Raw genomic sequence first — 17,964 nt, forward strand, 5'->3', positions numbered from 1 at the left:
AACCTCTATGGGCTAGGCGGGACGTAATCGTCCCACCTACGTAACAGCCAGTGTAATCCAGTGGCGCGATTTTCAAATACCTTAAAAATCCTATTACTTCAATTTCTCAAACATATGACTATTTTACAGCTATTTAAAGACAAGACTCTCGTTAATCTAACCACACTGTCCGATTTCAAAAAGGCTTTACAACGAAAGCAAAACATTAGATTATGTCAGCAGAGTACCCAGCCAGAAATAATCAGACACCCATTTTTCAAGCTAGCATATAATGTCACAAAAACCCAGAAGACAGCTAAATGCAGCACTAACCTTTGATGATCTTCATCAGATGACAACCCTAGGACATTATGTTATACAATACATGCATGTTTTGTTCAATCAAGTTCATATTTATATCAAAAAACAGCTTTTTACATTAGCATGTGACGTTCAGAACTAGCATACCCCCCGCAAACTTCCGGCGAATTCACTAACAATTTACTAAATTACTCACGATAAACGTTCACAAAAAGCATAACAATTATTTTAAGAATTATAGATACAGAACTCCTCTATGCACTCGATATGTCCGATTTTAAAATACCTTTTTGGTGAAAGCACATTTTGCAATATTCTAAGTAGATAGCCCAGCCATCACGGGCTAGCTATTTAGACACCCGGCAAGTTTAGCCTTCACCAAAATCAGATTTTATCCAGCCGTGTCATTATGATATTCTGACCTGTTTCAAGCCTTTTTTATGTTAAAGTCAGCAACATGATCTGCCATTATTTGCCAGTGCACTAGACAATTTGTCTTGGTTAGACATCTTATTAATTTATCTTACCCCAATTGTATCGAGTCTTTAGGCTAAAATAAGCAAAATTATCTGCAAAATGATCACACATTAATCATATCATGTATGCAGGTCACGTGTTGTTTTGAGCCAGCAGTAAAAACACACTGACAGGACTGTTCCTCGTATGGCCACTTGGTGGTAAACTTGTGTCACAGACGCATGACTAGAACAAGGATTCCCAAACTTGGTCCTCGGGACCCCAAGGGGTGCACTAGTGTATGCCTCCATCCAGGGGAGCAACTTTGGTTTTACATAACCTTAGAATGTTTTGGGGAATTGAAAGCTCATTTCCTACATTTCCAAACAATCTAATATGACCTATGACCCTTCTAGCAGTCTCTATTTACAACAACAATCTAATATGACCCATGACCCTTCTAGCCGTCTCTATACAGAACAACAATCTAATATGACCTATGACCCTTCTGGCCATCTCGATATAGAACAATCTAATATGACCCTTCTAGCCGTCTCTATATATAACAACAATCTAATATGACCTATGACCCTTCTAGCCATCTCTATATATAACAACAATCTAATATGACCCATGATCCTTCTAGCCATCTCTACATATAACAACAATCTAATATGACCCATGACCCTTCTAGCCATCTCTATATATAACAACAATCTAATATGACCCATGATCCTTCTAGGCGTCTCTACATAGAACAACAATCTAATGACCCATGACCCTTCTAGCACATAGAACAACAAAAAATAAGCTAAAATGCCCACAGTCATCAAGCTATGTAAGAGATCATTATTACATACTTTATGTTTAAGTGATTGATAAGACTGAACTAGATCAAAGGGTAATTCAATAATCAATATTGCGTTGCATCTTTAACCAGTAGTCTAACAAATGAACAACTCTTACAAATATAGGACAAAGACTTAAAGGAATACTTCAGGATGTTGGCAATGAGGCCCTTTATCTAAACTACCTTGATACTGGACACAGGGACATAGAAATGATATCCACAAGTTCATCTGACTCTGGGAAGTAGCAAAAGGGCCTTATCACCAAAATCCAGAAGTATCCCTTGAACTTTTGATTGTCTTTATTAAGACATCCTCTGTGTCAAATTAAATCCAGAACAGGATGCAGAGGAAAGATTTTTTATTTATTTTATATTTTGTTACTCTGTGTTTCAAAAATGTCCTTCAATTCTAAAGATGCTGGATGTATCTCACCGGAAAAAGCATCTGAGCGAACAAAACAGCGCCACTCTCAGTTTGTGTAGCGTATCGATCTGATGCTGTCTGGTCAGAAAGAGTATGACATTGTTGTCGACCATAGCATTGAATGCAAGAGAAGCCAACGAGCATTTGGCCTCCCTTTATAAAAAATTAATAAATGAATAGCCAATCAGCGTTGAGCTAAACTGAGTGAGCTCAGCTGTGAATGGTCCTGGCTCAACAACAAAAAAAGTGTCAAGGGAAGCAAGTTTGGATTTGGCTTCAGACCAATCACATCACAAGCCAAAACGTCATTAATGACAGAAAAAAATTGAATGCATCTTGTTGTGTTGTTGTCTAGCGAGCTAATATCGTCCCTTTACTAAATTAGCCATAGATGGAGATAGGGATTTGGACTTGAGTTTTACTTAATTCTCCATACAGGCCAATGATTATAACAGCGATTCTGATCCAACCATAAATTCATCAATTGGCTGAGAGGATGGAAGTTCAACATGTAGATAGATGTAGTATGCTAATGTTAACTAGCCCATGAAAGGAAGTTGGGCTAGCGAGAAAGCATTTTAGATAGCCTAGGACAACAACAACTAAAATCGTGTACTGTATGATAGAGTCATAGACCGTGTATGACACATGAAAGAGGATGGCATTGGATGGCATTGGACTAAATCATTTTCGGAACTGTTTAGTTGTCACTGTATTAGACTAAGCAGAGGTGATTTGATGATGTTGAAATGTTAAAGTGTAAATGGTGCTGGAATAGTGGAGGCAGATCCTGTTTTCTTTGTGACTTGCGGTATCTCTGTGGTTCTAAATCAATAGTTGTTTAGTAGTCAGAAAATGTCAGAAACATTACCTTGCATTACCCCATGCTGTAGGTCATGTAACTGTTTGTTACATGTAATATGTTGTGTGGACTTCACAGGACAGATGTTGCTCTCTGGTTTTGTGATGAAACAATGGTGACAAATTTCTTCTGCCGCAGTGTCTTCTTACTGTCTCGGCCTTTAGGCTTATATATCACGTTCGCAAGGCATATAAACTAACAGGTTATAGAGCAAACAACGCAATTATCACAATACATTTTTTTCTGGATTGGCTTCCCCAGAGATTTTACCCAGAACCCACTACTGCTAACAGGGCCGCCTGGACGACAGACCCCCACCAGTCTAGTACATAACTCAACTCACTCCCTGACCCCTACCAGTCTAGTATATAACTCAACTCTCTCCCCGACCCCTACCAGTCTAGTACATAACTCAACTCACTCCCCGACCCCTACCAGTCTAGTATATAACTCAACTCACTCCCCGACCCCTACCAGTCTAGTATATAACTCAACTCACTCCCCGACCCCTACCAGTCTAGTACATAACTCAACTCACTCCCCGACCCCCACTGGTCTAGTACATAACTCAACTCACTCCCCGACCCCTACCAGTCTAGTACATAACTCAACTCACTCCCCGACCCCTACCAGTCTAGTACATAACTCAACTCACTGTCCAACCCGTAGCAGTCTAGTACATAACTCATCTCACTCCCTGACCCCCACCAGTCTAGTACATAACTCAACTCACTCCCCGACCCCCACCAGTCTAGTACATAACTCAACTCTCTCCCTGACCCCCACCAGTCTAGTACATAACTCAACTCTCTCCCTGACCCCCACCAGTCTAGTACATAACTCAACTCTCTCACTGACCCCCACCAGTCTAGTACATAACTCAACTCTCTCCCCGACCCCCACCAGTCTAGTACATAACTCAACTCTCTCCCTGACCCCCACCAGTCCAGTACATAACTCAACTCTCTATCTGACCCCCACCAGTCTAGTATATAACTCAACTCTCTCCCTGACCCCCACCAGTCTAGTACATAACTCAACTCACTCCCTGACCCCTACCAGTCTAGTACATAACTCAACTCACTCCCCAACCTCCACCAGTCCAGTGGTGTAAAGTACTTAAGTAAAATTAATTTAAAGTACTTCTTAAGTCGTTTTTTGGGGTATCTGTACTTTACTATGCATATTTTTGCCAACTTTTACTTTTACTTCACTACCTTCCTGAAGTACTTTTTACTCCATACATTTTTCTTGACTGCCAAAAGTATTCGTTACATTTTTAAAGGAAAATGGTCTAATTCACACACTTATCAAGATAACATCTCTGGTCATCCCTTATGCCTCTGATCTGGCAGAACACAAACACTCACTAAACACAAATGCTTAATTTGTAAATTATGTCTGAGTGTTGGAGCTTGCACCGGGCTGTCAAATTTCTTTTTAACTAGAAAATTGTGACGTCTGCTTTGCTTAAAATTAAGATTTTGAAATGGTTTATACTTTTACATTTGATACTTAAGTTCATTTTAACAATTCCATTTACTTTTGATACTTAATAAGTATATTTAAATCCAAATACTTTTAGACTTTAAATCAAGTAATATTTTACTGTGTCATTTTCTATTAAGGTATCTTTACTTTTACTGAAGTATGACAATTGAGTACTTTCTCCACTGCTGCACGAGTCTTAACTCAACTCTTTCCCCGACCCCCACCTGTCTAGTACATAACTCAACTCTCTCCCTGACCCCCACCAGTCTAGAACATAACTCAATTCTCTCTCCAACACAATTTCCTTCCCACCTTTTATTGATGTTTTTATCCCAAGAGAAAGGTTTGGAAACACCTACACATACATTAACACAAACAACACAATTAATCTCATATGACCTAGTAGTACTGTAGAGCTCTTAACTTCCACACAATATAGCTGGGTCTCCCTGTCCTGTCCCTATGTGTCCACTGCCCTGCCGTACCCCAACCCAACACATCCCACTCAGCTTTAGGGTTTTAGTGAAGCATTCATTATTGGTTTCAGGTGTGTTAGGTCAAGGCCAGAGGGACAATCCACAGGACAGCAGACCACCAGGGCAGGACTGAACAACCCAACAGCTATTGAAAACATGAAGTGGGCATGTTTTAAATAGAGACTCCTTTTGTTGCACAGTATTCCATATAAGGCATCCAGACATTATTAAAGTTGTCTAATATACCCTTTTATTATAGGACACATTATGTGAAGCGTTGCTGCCCTTTGAGCAGTTTCCTGAGTTTTTCAAAACAGATCAGTCTGCTGTGTAGCATGGTGCGTACTGGCGGCAGAGAAGTCTGGCGCAGGAGAGCGAAAACTGATTTACAACGGTGTTTGTTTAAAACAAATCAACTTGATTTTCTGGGTAAGAAAAATGAACTAAAAACAAGTAAATACGTTTTCTGGGTAAGAAAAATTAACTAATGTCACGTCCTGACCAGTGTAAGAGGTCATTTTCTATAGTAGAGGGGTCAGGGCGTGCCAGGGGGTGTTTGGTTGACAGTCTGGGTTGTTATTTCTATGTTTTGGGTTCTAGGTTTTCTGTTTCTATGTCGGGTTTTGTTTGGGTTGATCTCCAATTGGAGGCAGCTGCTTCTTATTGCTTCTGATTGGAGACCATATTTATGTAGGGGGTTTTCCAATTGTATGCCGTGGGTTGTTAATTTTGTGAGTAGTGAATGCCTGCTCTGCGTCACGGCTTTATTGTTTTCGTATTTTCAAGTTTATTGTATATGGCATTTATTTTCACGATGAAATAAAAGATGTGGAACTACGATCATGCTGCGTATTGGTCCGATCCTTCTGAAAGCCCAGACAACTAAAAACAAGTAAATACGTTTTCTGGGTAAGTGAGAGTGACTCAAAACAAGTAAATATGTTTTCTGGGTAAGTGAGAATGACTCAAAACAAGTAAATATGTTTTCTGGGTAAGTGAAAGTGACTCAATACAAGTAAATATGTTTTCTGGGTAAGTGAGAGTGACTCAAAACAAGTCATTTTAACTTTGTAACTCTAGGAAATATGTAATTTTTTTTGCATTGTGGCAACTCTTATTACCTGAATTCTGTGTCTTCACCTCCTCCAGTTGACTTTGCGTGACAGCCTCACTCTTTTCCACTCTTTTTCCACTCTCTGTTCCACCACCATGTCTCTCAGCGCTCTCAGCTCAGCCCAGAGGTCCGGCTCAGAGTCTCTCTGTCCATCTGTCTTTCCGTCTGCTGGTGTTTTGACCTCGAATTCTGTCTTGAAATCTACAGCTTTAGCTTTAGTGACCTCTACACCTTGACCTTTGGTGACCCCTACCCCAGACAGACAGAGGAGCAACAGCAGAGGAACGACAGAGACAGACTTCTGCATCTTCATATCACAATCACAGCTTGCTAATGGAACTGGAGGTTTGAATATTGCTTACTCTTATATACACACTGATTCAGAAATCACCCATCCCCCTAGTCATGTTGCAACAGTAACCTAGTCAAGCCTCACTCCTCCTCCTCACCCCTCACGACTTGGTTGCTTCCCACTTAATGAATCATCCCACATTTCATCAGGATCTTTGGGTAAATAAAACTCCTGTTCACTTCTCAATCACTGGGATGACACACATGATCAAAACCAGTTCAGACCAAGGAGTGGTCCAGAATAAGGGGAGGGGTCTGAGGAGGAGGAATAACAAAGTTCTGAATATGTATTTCTGGACACGTAGCTGAGGACACTCATGGTGGTGTTTACCAATGAACTGATAGTGAACGGACGTCTCTATTTGTTTAACTGAGAGTGAGGAGTGAGTGGGGTGCAGGAACAGGGTCAAGTTAAGTAAACTGAATCTCTGGTCAACATGGCACTCTATTCCCTACATAGTGCACTACTTCTAGAAACAGTGACTTATATAAGGAATAGGGCTCCATTGTGGGCGCACCCAGACAGTCATGTTGATGGGAACTGGTTGGATCAGGGCCATGACAGTTTTACTGGCAGTTATTGAGTTGAACTCAGTTGAACCCAGTCCACTTTGTTTTTGTCCAGTAATGTTGGGAGACTTGTGTTCTCTCATAAGACAAAACAACTGTTTTTGTTTATTTATTCAACTGTTTTTGTTTATTAAGACAACTTTTAAGAGAATATATATATATATATATTCTCTTAAAAGTTGTCTTAGCTTTTCTTTCTTATAGTTACCTAAAACTCTGAAGTTTTGGAAAAACCAAGGTAAATTGAAAAATCTTTGTACATTTCTGTAACTCATCCTCTTGGGACGAGCCCAACTAAAAGAAAACTCATCTTCAATACGGAAAAACATGCAGTTAAAACAAAATGTGTGCCAGGGCCACACACTGGCTAACACATGACTGCCCAACCTTGAAAGACAATCATAAACCAAGTTGTCCTTACCACGGACATGTTTGATCCCGCTCTCCGAAGCCGATGTGAGCAAGACCTTTAAACAAGTCAACATTCACAAAGCAGAGGGGCCAGAAGGATTAACAGGATGTGTACACAAAGCATGCGCTGACCAACTGGCAAGTGTCTTCACTGACATTTTTAACCTCTCCCTGGCCGAGTCTGTAATACCTACATGTTTCAAACACACCACCATAGTCTCTGTGCCTAAGTGAATACCAACCCGTAGCACTCACCTCTGTAGCCGTGAAGTGCTTTGAAAGGCTGGTCATGGCTCACATCAACACCATCATGCCTGAAACACTAGACCCACTCCAAATCACATACCGCCCCAACAGATCCAAAGATGATGCAATCTCAATCACACAGCCCTTTCCCACCTGGATAAAATTAACCCCTATGTGAGAATGCTGTTCATTGACAACAGCTCAGCGTTCAACACCATAGTGCCCTCAAAGCTCATCACTAAGCTGAGGACCTTGGGACTAAACACCCCCCTCTGCAACTGGATCCTGGAATTCCTGATGGGCCGCCCCCAGGTGGTAAGGGTAGGTAACAACACATCCGCCACGCTGATCCTCAACACTGAGGCCCCTCAAGGGTGCGTGTTTAGTCCCCTCCTGTATTCCCTGTTCACAAACAACTGCGCAGCCAAGTACAAGTCCAACACCATCATTAAGTTTGCTGATGACAAAACAGTGGTAGGCCTGATCACCGACAACGATGAGACAGCCTATAGGGAGGAGGACTGAAGTGGAGCGGGTTGAGAGTTTTAAGTTCCTTGGTGTCCACATCACCAACAAACTATCATGGTCCAAACACACCAAGACAGTCCTGAAGAGGGCACGACAACCCATTTCCCCGTCAGGAGACTGAAAGGATTTGGCATGGGTCCCCAGATCCTCAAAAACGTATACAGCTGCACCATCGAGAGCATCCTGACCGGTTGCATTACTGCTTGGTATGGCAACTGCTCAGCATCTGACCGTAAGGCGCTACAGAGGGTAATGCGTACGGACCAATACTGGGGCCAAGCTTCCTCAAATCCAGCACCTATATACTAGGCGGTGCCAGAGGAAGGCCCAAAAAATTGTCAAAGCCTCCAGTCACCCATGTCATAGACTGTTTCTCTGCTCCCGCACGGCAAGCGGTACCAGAGTGCCAAGTCTATGACCAAAAGGCTCATTAACAGCTTCTACCCCCAAGCAATAAGACTGCTTAAAAGCTAAACTAATCATATGGCCACCTGTACTATTTACATTGACCCCCACCCCTCCCCCACTGCTGCTACCGGTACCCCATGTATATATCCTCGTTATTGTTATGTACATTTCTTGTGTTACTTTAAATTTGATTTGATTGGACTGTACTCTAGTGATTTTCCAGAGTGTAACTTCTTCTGGCCTCAGGGAAATGAGTGGCAGCGCACCTGATGTTTAAGAGAAACTAGTTACCATTCTTTGCTTTGGGCACTGTTTGGTTCGGTTTAACCATCCGCTGGCAAACGTGAAAGGATTGACAGTAAGCCACAACATCCTGTTCAGAGGAGGCCAGAAGAAGTTACACAAGATACAGTCGTACGTCTTGTTGACCCCAAGATGGCCTGTCATACTACCATCGTGAGCCAACCTCAGTATCTTGTTGAACTGTAAGTGGAACCACATTTGAAGATACACTGGGCCAATCGTCTTGCCCAGAAGAAACAGAACAGAATTACTGCCGTGAAAATCAGAACACCATCGCTGTCAAAGTATCCCACAAAGTCTTCTTCTCTGGACGAGACCAATAAGAGGGGAGAGGAAAACATCTTTAGACAACAACTGTAGAGGTCCTCTCTTCCATCAGCCGTCCTACAAACAGCTTTAGACATCAACTGTAGAGGCCCTCTCTTCCATCAGTGGTCCTACAAACATCTTTAGACATCAACTGTAGGGGCCCTCTCTTTCATCAGTGGTCCTACAAACATCTTTAGACATAAACTGTAGGGGCCCTTTCGTCCATCAGTGGTCCTACAAACATCTTTAGACATCAACTGTAGGGGCCCTCTTGTCCATCAGTGGTCCTACAAACTCACTCACCTTTGGGTTTTTAAAGGAGAGATCATCTCAATAGTTTTACAGAAATCCGGACCACACATACACATCTCAGACAGATCCAACATCCTGTTCAACAGTAGACTTGCACCAGGGAACTTTCTTAATCATAACACCCGTAATGGCACATACTGGAAAAACTCTAGTGTACATTTCTGATAATCCATTAACCTCTTGACGCACGCCCAGGATAGGGGGCGCTACAGCGATTTTTGAAAAAAATACGTGCCCATTTTCAACGGCCTCCTACTCAAACTCAGAAGCTAGGATATGCATATAATTAATAGATGTGGATAGAAAACACCCTAAAGTTTCTAAAACTGTTTGAATGGTGTCTGTGAGTTTAACCTGTTTAGGATAGGGGGCAGTATTGACACGGCTGGATAAAAAAACGTACCCGATTTAATCTGGTTACCACTCCTACCCAGTAACTAGAATATGCATATACTTATTACATATGGATAGAAAACACCCTAAAGTTTCTAAAACTGTTTGAATGGTGTCTGTGAGCATAACAGAACTCATTTGGCAGGCAAAAACCTGACAAGGTTTCAGGCAGGAAGTGGCCTGTCTGACAAGGTGTCGTTCTTCTTGTCTCTGTTTATTGAAGAGTGAGGATCTTAGCTGTCCCGTGATACTTCCTACGCCTGCCATAGGGTCTCAGAAGGCGGCAAAAAGCTGAATCGTGGCTTTGCAGGCTCTGGCTGAAAAAAAGTAGCGCGTTTGGGTAGTGGCTGGTTACAGTACTGTGAGACTCAGGCTCGTGCCCGCGTCGACCGAAAGCTTTGTTTACTTTCCTCAGTTTAGCTAAATGGACATTCCCGGTCGGAATATTATCGCTTTTGTACGAGAAAAATGGCATAAAAATGGATTTTAAACAGCGGTTGACATGCTTCGAAGTACGGTAATGGAATATTTAGATTTTTTTTGTCACGAATTGCGCCATGCGCGCGACCCTGATTTACCATTTCAGATAGTGTCTGGGACGCACGAACAAAACGCCGCTATTCGGATATAACGATGGATTATTTTGGACCAAACCAACATTTGTTATTGAAGTAGCAGTCCTCGGAGTGCATTCTGACGAAGACAACAAAAGGTAATCAAACTTTTATAATAGTAAATATGATTATGGTGAGTGCTAAACTTGCCGGGTGTCTAAATAGCTAGCCCGTGATGCCTGGGCTATGTACTTAGAATATTGCAAAATGTGCTTTCACCAAAAAGCTATTTTAAAATCGGACATATCGAGTGCATAGAGGAGGTCTGTATCTATAATTCTTAAAATAATTGTTATGCTTTTTGTGAACGTTTATCGTGAGTAATTTAGTAAAATGTTAGCGAATTCCTCCGGAAGTTTGCGGGGGGTATGCTAGTTCTGAACGTCACATGCTAATGTAAAAAGCTGGTTTTTGATATAAATATGAACTTGATTGAACAAAACATGCATGTATTGTATAACATAATGTCCTAGGGTTGTCATCTGATGAAGATCATCAAAGGTTAGTACTGCATTTAGCTGTCTTCTGGGTTTTTGTGACATATGCTAGCTTGAAAAATGGGTGTCTGATTATTTCTGGCTTGGTACTCTGCTGACATAATCTAATGTTTTGCTTTCGTTGTAAAGCCTTTTTGAAATCGGACAGTGTGGTTAGATGAACCTCTATGGGCTAGGTGGGACGCAAGCGTCCCACCCGTGGTGCACTCCATCAACAGCAGGTGCATTTCAAGAGCGGCAAATTTGAATCCAAATAAATGTCAAAATTCAAATTTTTCAAACATACAACTATTTTACACCCTTTGAAAGATAAACATCTCCTTAATCTAACCACGTTTTACGATTTCAAAAAGGTTTTACGGCGAAAGCATAAATTTAGAGTATGTTAGGACAGTACATTTACAAGAGTTGTGTGTAATGTTGTGCCAATTCAAAGACAGGCGTCACCAAAAACATAAAATCAGCTGAAATTATGCACTAACCTTTTACAATCTCCAACAGATGACACTCCTAGGACATTGTGTTAGACAATGCATGCATTTTTAGTTCTATCAAGTTCATATTTATATCCAAAAACAACGTTTTACTGTGGCGTTGATGTTCAGGAAATCGTTTCCCTCCAATAACCGGCATTCAAGTCAGCACCACAAATTAAATAATTAAAATTAGAAAACATTGGTAAAATATTATATTGTCATTTAAAGAATTATAGATTTACATCTCTTGAACGCAATCAACTTGCCAGATTTAAAAATAACCTTACTGGGAAATCACACTTTGCAATAATCTGAGCACTGCGCCCAGAAAAATACGCGTTGCGATACAGACTAGCCGCCATGTTGGGGAGATCTAAAATCGAAAATACTATGTAAATAATCCATTACCTTTGATTCTCTTCATCAGATGTCACTTCCAGGTATCACAGGTCCATAACGAATGTAGTTTTGTTCAAAAAAGCTCATCATTTATGTCCAAAACTCTCCGTCTTGTTAGCACATGATCTAAGCCCGCCGGACTTCACTTCATGAACGAGGGGAAAAAATATATTTACGTTCGTTCAAACATGTCAAACGTTGTATAGCATAAATCATTAGGGCCTTTTTTTAACCAGAACATGAATAATATTCAAGGTGGACGAATGCATTCTCTTTTATAACGTATTGGAACGAGGGTACCCAACATGAACTCGCGCGCCAGGTGTCTAATGGGCCATCTTCGTTCCATGGCTCTTGTTCGGTCAGATCTCCCTCCAGAAGACTCAAAACACTTTGTAAAGGCTGGTGACATCTAGTGGAAGCAATAGGAAGTGCCAAAATATTCCTCAGCCCCTGTGTTTTTCAATGGCATAGGTTTAAAGGTAATACAACACATCAGATATCCACTTCCTGTCAGAATCTGTCTCAGGGTTTTGCCTGCCAAATGAGTTCTGTTATACTCACAGACACCATTCAAACAGTTTTAGAAACTTTAGGGTGTTTTCTATCCATATATAATAAGTATATGCATATTCTAGTTACTGGGTAGGATTAGTAACCAGATTAAATCGGGTACATTTTTTTATCCAGCCGTGCAAATACTGCCCCCTAGCCCTAACAGGTTAACGAGAGTCTTGTCTTTAAATAGCTGTAAAATAGTCATATGTTTGAGAAATTGAAGTAATATGATTTTTAAGGTTTTGAAAATCGCGCCACAGGCTTCAAGTGGCTGTTACGTAGGTGGGACGAATTCGTCCCGCCTAGCCCATAGAGGTTAACAGAACTCATATGGCAGTCAAAACCCCGAGACAGTTTCTAACAGGATGTGGAAATCTGATTTGCGGACTCAACTTCAGCACTTTGCCTATAAATCACACCGTGAGTTAGGATTCATTGAGCACTTCCTATGGCTTCCACTAGATGTCCCCAGTCTTTACAAAGAGGTTTGAGTCTTCTACTGTGAAAACTGACCGAATGAGTGGCTGTTGATCTTGGTCACATGGGGAGGGCCATCACCATTATGATGCGGGCGCCCCTTGCTACCCTCCCCTTTCGAAACGTTTTGAAAGACAATGCAACCGTCCCCATGGAATATTATTGAAGCTCTGGTTGAAAAAGGCCCTAAAGATTTATGTTATACAACGTTTGACATGTTTGAACGAACTTAAATATTTGGGGGGGGGGGGGGCTTTCGTGAGGAGAAGTCCCGCGCACGACGGAACATTTTGAGGTGCCTTCGGAACGCGCTAACAAGAAGAAGCTATTGGGACATAAATTATTAACTTTTTCGAACAAAACTACATTTGTTGGGGACCTGGGATCCCTGGAAGTGCCTTCTGATGAAGTTAACCTCTCTGGGCTAGGCGGGACGAATTCGTCCCACCTACGCAACAGCCAGTGTAATCCAGTGGCGCGATTTTCAAATACCTTAAATCCTATTACTTCAATTTCTCAAACATATGACTATTTTACAGCTATTTAAAGACAAGACTCTCGTTAATCTAACCACACTGTCCGATTTCAAAAAGGCTTTACAACGAAAGCAAAACATTAGATTATGTCAGCAGAGTACCAAGCCAGAAATAATCAGACACCCATTTTTCAAGCTAGCATATAATGTCACAAAAACCCAGAAGACAGCTAAATGCAGCACTAACCTTTGATGATCTTCATCAGATGACAACCCTAGGACATTATGTTATACAATACATGCATGTTTTGTTCAATCAAGTTCATATTTATATCAAAAAACAGCTTTTACATTAGCATGTGACGTTCAGAACTATCATACTTCCGGGGAATTTACTAACAATTTACTAAATTACTCACGATAAACGTTCACAAAAAGCATAACAATTATTTTAAGAATTATAGATACAGAACTCCTCTATGCACTCGATATGTCCGATTTTAAAATAGCTTTTTGGTGAAAGCACATTTTGCAATATTCTAAGTACATAGCCCAGCCATCACAGGCTAGCTATTTAGACACCCGGCAAGTTTAGCCTTCACCAAAATCAGATTTACTATAACAAAAATGTTATTACCTTTGTTGTCCTCGTCAGAATGCACTCCGAGGACTTCTCATTCAATAACAAATGTTGGTTTGGTTCAAAATAATCCATCGTTATATCCAAAGAGCGGCGTTTTGTTTGTGCGTTCCAGACACTATCCTAAAGGGTAAATCAGGGTTACGAGCATGGCGCAATTCGTGACAAAAAAAATCTAAATATTCCATTACCGTACTTCGAAGCATGTCAACCGCTGTTTAAAATCAATTTTTATGCAATTTATCTTGTAAAAAAGCGATAATATTCCGACCGGGAATCTCCTTTTCGGTAAACAGAGGAAAAAACACAAAGACGGGGGCGGCCAGTGCACGCGCCTAAGCCCACAGTCCCTTGATCGGCCACTTGACAAAGGCGATAATGTGTTTCAGCCTGGGGCTGGAATGACGACATTCAGGTTTTTCCCGGGCTCTGAGAGCCTATTGGAGCCGTGGGAAGTGTCACGTTACCGCAGAGATCCTTTGTTTTGGAATGAGATGTCAAAGAAAGACAATAAATGGTCAGACAGGCCACTTCCTGTAAAGGAATCTCTCAGGTTTTGACCTGCCATTTGAGTTCTGTTATACTCACAGACACCATTCAAACAGTTTTAGAAACTTTGGAGTGTTTTCTATCCAAAGGCAATAATTATATGCATATTCTAGTTACTGGGCAGGAGTAGTAACCAGATTAAATCGGGTACGTTTTTTATCCAGCCGTGTCAATACTGCCCCCTAGCCCTAACAGGATAAACAAAGGTAAGGGAATATTTACAATAGTATACAAGAGTAGATTTGATATTCGATTGTTCCAAGATGGCGCTGACCTGTATTGCTAGCCTATTTTTCTGAGCATAGCGTCCCCTTTTATTGCAAAGTGTGATTTCCCAGTAAAGTTATTTTTAAATCTGGCAATGCAGGTGCTTTCACGAGATGTTCATCTGTAATTCTTTGAATGACAATATTACATTTTAAAAATGTTTTCGAATAGTAATTTAGTAAATTGTAGCGCTGATTCACCGGATGCATTTGAGGGCAAATAGTTTCTCAACATCACGCGCCGATGTAAAATGCTGTTTTTATATATAAATATGAACTTTATCGAACAAAAGAATGCATGTATTGTGTAACATGATGTCCTAGGAGTGTCATCTGATGAAGATTGTCAAAGGTTAGTGCTGCATTTAGCTGTTTTTTGGTTATTTGTGATGCATGTGGTTGGTCGGAAAATGGCTATGTGAATAGTTTGACGATATACTCCTCTAACATTATCTAATGTTTTGCTTTTTCTGTAAAGCCTTTTTGAAATCGGACAACGTGGTTCGATTCAGGAGAGGTGTATCTATAAAACGATATAAAATAGTCCTATATTTGAAAAAAAAAATGACATTTTTCTATTGTTCGGTGATGAATATGGCGAAATGATTTTACGCTGGATGTTGATCCCGCATACGGGACGAGCGTTCCAAGAGGTTTTAAGTCCCTCTACTCTGGGTTTCTTACAAACAACAGAAATCGTTGCCCAAAATTAATGAGATCCCGTTCACTAGTAGGCTAGACTTCACCCCAATGATAGGGGAACCTGAAACAAGATCAGATTCGAGTTCCACATTACACAAAGGAACTTCCATGCAACCCATCTCCAGGCCTTGTACTAACACACTGTAACCAGTTGGTGACTTGTCAGACAAAGGCAAAACACCTTCCGAAATGAAGGATTTGGCTGCCCCAGTGTCTCGCAGTATCTTCACCGGCTGCTTAACAGCATCGCCACTCTGCAGAGACACAAACATGTTTGAAACAAATCTGGTCCAAAACCATACATATCTGATCCAAACCCTACAAATCTGATCCAAAACCATACAAATCTGATACAAAACCTTTTTAGGAGTTAAAACAAAGTAACCTCGCTAGAGCGATGTTTGTCAGACCATGAGACATCCCAAAAATCACTATTCTCACAAACTCATCTGTTGGGTCCGAATGGTTACAAACTACTATGACCCCTCTATTGATAAAAATGACACTAATGAACATGATGGTGTCCCAACCAGGGTCTTGACAGGCTGGAGTGCTCCCACAAGAACAAACTTTTTCTCTCATTTTAATTTTTCTGATTCAGTTTAGGACACTGAGAGACAACGCGTTCTTTATTATGGTGGAAATAACAAACTGGCGGATACAAAGAACCAGTTTTCTGCCCATCCTTGTCTTTGGGCACCGTAGAAATAGACTGAAACCTCGCAGTAGGAGGTGTCTTCTCTGGATTGCTTTTGTCTAGGGATAACTACTGGGTGAGTTGTTTGTGAAGCTAGTTTAATTAATGTGTCAACACAAACTCATCTTCAAGGACTGCAGCTTTCTCAAGAGTGAGATCCTTGTGCTCATGAATGTAGGTAGAAACCCCTTTGTGAAAGTAATTCTTGAACTGCTTGAGCAGTAGGAGCCTCCAAATCCTCAAGGTGCTTGACCTCTTGAGAACCACCCCAACGATCAAAAAGAAATGCTTGTTTTCTTGCAAAATCAACATGGATTTGTGATTCTGTCTTTCCTAATTTATGGAACTGTTGTCTGTATGCCTCTGGAACCAACTCGTAAGCCCGAAGGAGGGCAGCTTTAACAATGACACAATCTGAGCTCTGGTGAAGAGAAAGTGACGTACACTTCCTGATTTTTTTCAACCAAGAACACTTTGGAGGGAGGGCAGCTCCCACTCAGCCCAGTCCAAGCTCTTTTCTGTCCTGGAACCCCAATGGTGGAACCAGCTTCTCCCTGAAGCTAGGGCAGCAGAATCAAATCAAATCAAATCAAAGTGTATTTGTCACGTGCGCCGAATACAACAGGTGTAGACCTTACAGTGAAATGCTTACTTGCAGGCTCCAACCAATAGTGCAAAAAAGGTATTAGGTTAACAATAGGTAAGTAAAGAAATAAAAACAACAGTAAAAAGACAGGCTATATACAGTAGCGAGGCTATATACAGACACCGGTTAGTCAGGCTGATTGAGGTAGTATGTACATGTAGATATGGTTAAAGTGACTATGCATATATGATGAACAGAGAGTAACAGTAGCTTAAAAGAGGAGTTGGTGGGTGGGACACAATGCAGATAGTCCGGTTAGCCAATGTGCGGGAGCAGTGGTTGGTCGGCCCAATTGAGGTAGTATGTACATGAGTGTATAGTTATAGTGACTATGCATATATGATAAACAGAGAGTAGCAGCAGCGTAAAAAGAGGGGTTGGGGGCGGGGGGGCTCACAATGCAAATAGTCTGGGTAGCCGTTTGATTACCTGTTCAGGAGTCTTATGGCTTGGGGGTAAAAACTGTTGAGAAGCCTTTTTGTCCTAGACTTGGCACTCCGGTTCCGCTTGCCATGCGGTAGTAGAGAGAACAGTCTATGACTGGGGTGGCTGGGGTCTTTGACAATTTTTAGGGCATTCCTCTGACACCGCCTGGTGTAGAGGTCCTGGATGGCAGGCAGCTTAGCCCCAGTGATGTACTGGGCCGAACGCACTACCCTTTGTAGTGCCTTGTGGTCAGAGGCCGAGCAATTGCCATACCAGGCAGTGATGCAACCGGTCAGGATGCTCTCGATGCCCATCTTTATTTAATTAAATAACGCTATACTTCCATAGTCTATTACAGATGAAGTCTGGGCTGCTGAACCATATGCTATACTGCCATAGTCTATTAAAGATCAGATCAATACAACATACAGTGGGGCAAAAAAGTATTTAGTCAGCCACCAATTGTGCAGGTTCTCCCACTTAAAAAGATGAGAGAGGCCTGTAATTTTCATCATAGGTACACTTCAACTATGACAGACAAAATGAGAAGAAAAAAATCCAGAAAATCACATTGTAGGATTTTTAATGAATTTATTTGCAAATTATGGTGGAAATTAAGTATTTGGTCAATAACAAAAGTTTATCTCAATACTTTGTTATATATCCTTTGTTGGCAATGACACAGGTCAAATGTTTTCTGTAAGTCTTCACAAGGTTTTCACACACTGTTGCTGGTAT

General features: G+C 41.2%; 1 protein-coding gene across 2 annotated transcripts in view; it reads right to left on the reverse strand.

The window, feature by feature from the left end:
• The window catches only part of LOC123732929 (scavenger receptor cysteine-rich type 1 protein M130), a 137,460-nt gene that overhangs the window by 15,200 nt on the left and 104,296 nt on the right, over positions 1-17,964 (reverse strand). Inside the window, exon 1 of one of the 2 annotated variants that reach the window (XM_045712249.1) lies at positions 5,981-6,365. The exons of the other annotated variant lie outside the window; for it this stretch is intronic. The gene's annotated coding sequence lies outside the window, so the exon portion shown is untranslated. Of the gene's footprint in view, positions 1-5,980; positions 6,366-17,964 lie in introns of those variants that run through there. 2 annotated transcript variants of the gene reach the window in all.

Source organism: Salmo salar, unplaced genomic scaffold (assembly GCF_905237065.1).
Source record: "Salmo salar unplaced genomic scaffold, Ssal_v3.1, whole genome shotgun sequence".
Classification (NCBI taxonomy): Eukaryota; Metazoa; Chordata; class Actinopteri; order Salmoniformes; family Salmonidae; genus Salmo; species Salmo salar.